This window comes from Homarus americanus, unplaced genomic scaffold, assembly GCF_018991925.1.
Source record: "Homarus americanus isolate GMGI-L3 unplaced genomic scaffold, GMGI_Hamer_2.0 scaffold3353, whole genome shotgun sequence".
NCBI lineage: Eukaryota > Metazoa > Arthropoda > Malacostraca > Decapoda > Nephropidae > Homarus > Homarus americanus.
In genome coordinates, this window is record NW_024715645.1 from 127,632 (window position 1) to 133,419 (window position 5,788).

Below are 5,788 nucleotides of genomic sequence, written 5' to 3' on the forward strand. Positions count from 1 at the left end.
GGGAAATTTATGTTTATCGAAGGGGTGGGAGGGTGTTGGGTGGGGATGGGGGTTGGGTGGGTGGGGTTTAGGAGGAGGGGGTAGACAAGTTACTACTAGGAGATCAGGTGTGTCCCTTCCTCGATTGCCCCTCCCAAGCAAAGAAAAAAAAATTGCAGAAAAAATGATTAATGTTTTAGTTAGGTTAGGTTAGATAAGGTAACGTTCTTCACATACCGACAGCAGTAGGCAGGACCCGACTGAGGGAGAGTTACTCAAGTTGTAATCGTCTGCTCCGTACCCTGCTAATGAAGTCTCTCTCTCTCTCTCTCTCTCTCTCTCTCTCTCTCTCTCTCTCTCTCTCTCTCTCAAACTACTTCTCCCATGACTAAACAATAAAACAGTAAGGTGAATTAAAATCAGTTTTTTATAATGTCAATTTTGTTTAAACATTAATTATAACTATATCACCTAAAGTACCTGAAGTAATTATAACTCAACATTACCTTTCATTACAGTACTGTGTTAAGGCATCGAGCTGCAACACGTCCTGGTGGCTTCACGCGTCAGACTGTAAGAGTTTACGGTAAGGGATCTTTGCTATGTTTAGGATAGATACCTTGTGATCGACCTGCCTATACGTTCCGTCTGTTAGTCATCTAGCACCGTAGTCGATGGTACTAACTTTAAAAGGTTGACAAGCGAATGAAACAAGCAAATAGAATAATGATCTTTTGTGAAGTAAATATTTAAGTGGGTATGTTTATATATTAGTGAAGCGTATAGCCACATCTAGAATGATACGGAAAATGAATTGCATTATTTATAGGGATGGTAGATAAGATGACAAGAAGATGGCTAATAGGGGTAAGGTTGACTACAGAGGAGACAATACAGGGGCATAAGGAACAATAAGCTGAAACAAAGTCGTGAGTAAAGTTACATTCGCTAGGGTTTCTTGAGCGAGTTGCATTAATACAAGTACCTTTATCGTCCACCCGCGAGTATACTCCAGAAGGTCAGGATCGTTTGTTTTTGTACAACGTTGTATGATTTTTAACGCTTAAGATTTATTGGCTGGCCGGAAGTCTTAAGCTGCCACTATGAGTCCTTGGAAGATCATTGTGGGTAGTCGAGGGGTTAAAATTGCTATTACAAGTACCTCGTTAAGTATTTCAGGTACGAATGTATATTGTAAGTCCTTGAACACACACACACACCCACACACACACACACACACACACACACACACACACACACACACACACACGAGACTCCTTTAAGAATCGGGGACATTTTTGTGTAGCCATAAACACAGGAGGAGTATCATTAGTGGGTTTCCTGGGCTGTTGTCTCAGTGTTTAATGGTGGTGGCACAGTCAACTATCGGCCTGAACCACGGCGACTTCTTGAAGGTGTATGGTGACCCGACTACCCACCGCCTACCCACCCTTTGCCCGCTTCTACCCACTTAGTACCCACCCCTACCCACCCCGTACTACCCATCTCCCTTTGTTTACAGCCAGGACTGGATACCCAGGCTGCCTCTTTATCCATATTATCCCAGGAATATATTTTCATACACTGAAATAAACTCGTTCTATTGAGCTACGCATCCAATGATTATTTATATTAATTGAAAAAATATTTATTACCTTATAGTTCTGATATAACTGATGTAGTTTTTTTTTTTTTTTAGATCTTTATGACATCACAGCCGCCATGACACTCTTTATTTACACGAAGCGACACTCACTACAGACACTCTTAACACTACAAGATTTTCCTCAGTTTTGAAATACTGAAGGCAGGAATTACGACACCATATATGACATAGTTAGAAGATAATAAACGAAGCTGTAGTTTAATGGCGCGTTGCCTCGACACACATACACACACACACACTGGACGACGTAGTGGTATAAACTGGGTCCGTCGTCATGGCCCTCTTGCTTCTAAACTACTCAGCCACTGATTACACTATATTTGTGAGTTTGTGACCTTTATAAGTACTCTAGCGATAACTTCCTGTGGTGATAGTGTAGGAAACTAGCAGGAAGCAACTCAACAGCGAAGAAAAACCGATATTAAATAAACATATATCTCAGTGTGGAGTAAGTGTGTGACCTCTTTAATATGAATATATAGATGGAAGTAAAATCATTTATTACAATATTCTTAAGGATAAAATTAAGCTGAAGGAATATATAAAGTCAATAGGAGTGTAAATCTTCCTCCTCCAGGTAATATGTGTGATGAGGGAAGTACACGGCGTTTAGAGGTTAAATTATTACTCGCAAGAGATGGTTAATGGTGTTCTTCTTCTGCTACTTAAGAGGAGCTGGAGATTTGCCAGTCAATTAAATAAAACAATAGTTGAGTGGATTTAAATTTATTTTCATTTGTATTATTATCTTATTTTATATACTGTGGAAAACAAGGTGCCGGTTGGTTACTTGTTATGGTTAGGTTAGGTTCAGGTAGCCACTGTGAGATTGGTAGCTGTGGCCAAGGTTTTGGGGAAGGTTTTTTTTTATATCGATATGTTTTCATTTTTTGGGTTACGTTTTCATCATCAGTTCGAAATTGTGTGAGTTTATTGTGTATATGCCTACCCTCAAACAGTGATCCACCCTCCCTCAAACAGTGATCCACCTTCCCTCAAACACTGTGATCCACCTCCCCTCAGACCCTAATCCACCTCCCCTCAGACACTGTGATCCACCTCCCTCAACACTGTGATCCATCTTCCCTCAAACACTGTGATCCATCTTCTCAAACAGTGATCCACCCCCTCAGATCCACCTTCCCTCAAACACTGTGATCCACCTCCCCTCAGACCCTAATCCACCTCCCCTCAGACACTGTGATCCATCTTCCCTCAGGCAATGTAAAACCTAATGTTATTCTTGCCTCCATTTCATTATACAAGGCTAATTAAAAATAAAAGGTAAATACAGTTAATTAGTCGACGATCTCGCTGATGAGCTCCCCAGGTACGTCGTATTGTTGTCTACATTTATTATAAGTTAAGCTGAAATAATTAAGTGGTAACCCGGGCGCTGTTGTGGTGTGTTAAGAATTAGAATCATTTTAAGCATCGGTTAAGTTAGTTAGGTGTTACTTCTCATGAGATGATGGTTTTAGACAAGTGTTTCATTGACAGAATCCAAATAATTGTTTAGTGATGTCAATACCGATTTAATCATGCCTGTTAAGGATGTTGTGAACAGTTATATAAACAACGAGTGTTATGGTTTATATTATATATGATGGATTGTCAACAGTTTGGTGAAATTCCATGATAAATTATTATTATTTTAATCTATAATTTGACATTTTAAGTAAGAAAAAAAATAGAATATAGTAATTTTAAGACCACATTAGCATCCAACATTAAGTAAGAGATAGATGCATTAGGTCAAAGCTAAGGTTAATTTAGACTATAAACATAGTATAATACAACGGTTCCTTCATTATAGTATTACAAGCAATAGCTCAACATGTGTAGGAAAAGTGAAGACATTGTGATTTAGCCTTACCTGGACGATAATGATATGTTGCCTCTACCTGTGAGACAGCTGATGTATTAGGAAAGCAGCAGGAGCATCAGTAACATAGTGTAATATTATACAGCACGTGGAGACCAGTCATTACAGTAAACTAAACTTGTACCCAACTTATTTACCTGTCAAACTTTATATATATAAATTACTGCCTAAGCCTCAACACACACACACACACACACACACACACACACACACACACACACACACACACACACACACACACACACACACACACACACACACACACACACACACACACACACACACACACACACACACACACACACACACACACACACACACACACACACACACACACACAGTATATTGTCTACAAGATAAAGTATCATTACAATTATCACAAATGTACCAGAAAAAAAAAGCCCAAACAATGACTGTCATTTTTATCATCACCATAGTAATAAATATACCAACAATACACCGCGTTTAACAATAATTATACACGTGAACAAATTAATTAAACTTCATCCATCCTGTAGGACTCCCACTGAGGGCCGCAGCCTAGGATTGCTCCCCATGAAACTTGACCTCGTCCCTGGGAAAAACTCTTCTCTTTAGTAACAATAAATTTCGTAAATGTAAATGTGAAAATTAGTTGATAGGCGAACGATAATGGTGGTGAACTGAAGTCATTATCAAGTCTGGCACGGCGATGATTTCAGGTGTGTGTGTGTGTGTGTGTGTGTGTGTGTGTGTGTGTGTGTGGGAATGGTTTTTATAGTCTTCGTCCCTGACATGTTATATTCTTATTTACTTATTCCTGTAATTCTCACACATTTACTGTATATTTTACATTGTACTTTATTTATTGTTTTGGATAATTAACGCGGATTATTATTTTTTTCTGTTCTTGACTCAACTAAAGTTATATTCTTAAATGACAATTGAGTGTTAAGATCTGTTCAATGACTCACTTTTATGTTCATTAAGATAATTTTGATCTTAAGACTCTAATAATATGGATATAAAGTTAATAAAGAAATAAACTAGGTAGTGATGAGCTATTTAAAGACATCTGCTAGCTCTTCAAGACAGATGTTAATAATTGAACTAGTTATAAAGGGAAGGAATGAAACGTTACCTGTTGCCTTAACTTGATCTCCGGTGTCTTATCTCTTCGGTTCTCATCCAGTGTAATGAATTCTTGGCTCTCGTATATTTATATATCGAGGATGACTGTTCATTGGTTGTAAAAGTCAAAGGTAACTCTCATTACCTGAGGTCGTAAGAAGACTGCAATACAGAGTGAATCTATAATCTCCGTGCAGCTCATGAGAGTATCGAGACAATCTGAAACTAACAGACCTTGAAAACTGGACCGGTAATTTGCTGAAGTAGAGTGAGTTTAGTTGCTCATATTAAAGGTAAAATGTTTCGCAGGAGACTGGCAGGTGTTTTTTTTTTCAATTTCACTATTGTGGTTCACTTCACTTCAGACAGTAATACAAAATATTCAGAGATAATAAACGGGTCTTATGAAATTGGCTGTAAGAGTGATACGAGTTATTCATGCTACAGTCAAGTGTCCTGAAGTGTGGAAAAATAATTGTGTCAGTGGCTCCTCAAGGTGCAAGGCTTGAGAACATCCACAATTTTATATATATATATATATATATATATATATATATATATATATATATATATATATATATATATATATATATATATATATATATATATATATATAATGCACAGTACAAGGAAAGTTATAATCATCGTCATTTTTATGAAAGGCGGGAAAAACTTACAGTTTTCAGTACGTTACCGCTTTCGCGGGCTCCGAGAAGTTAAACAATTTAACATTGAATTATGTCTAATTAATACATTGGCGTAGTGATCAGCTCATTCACCTCGCAAGCGAGTGGTTCAGGGTTTGAACCCTATGCAGAGTGAAACTACTGTATAGGAAAGTTTCTGTACGCCATTTGTTTCAGTCTACCCTGTAGTAATTGGAAACGTGGATATTAATCAATTGACGGATCGTGTTCCCAGGTAATGGTCAGGCAGTGCAGGTTGGCGAGTTGTCCGGTCATACAGCTCATTATATTGGCGACAGCTTCTGCTCCTTAAACATATTCACGCCTAGGTGGCCCTGGGGCCAACCAACCTCGACCACGAGAAGAAATCAGTGTTGTTACAGGAATGGACTTCAATTCGCTCTTGCTTTCCTGGTGAAATCTGACACATTTTATTGATTTATTTTTTAAGTCTCCGGAGCA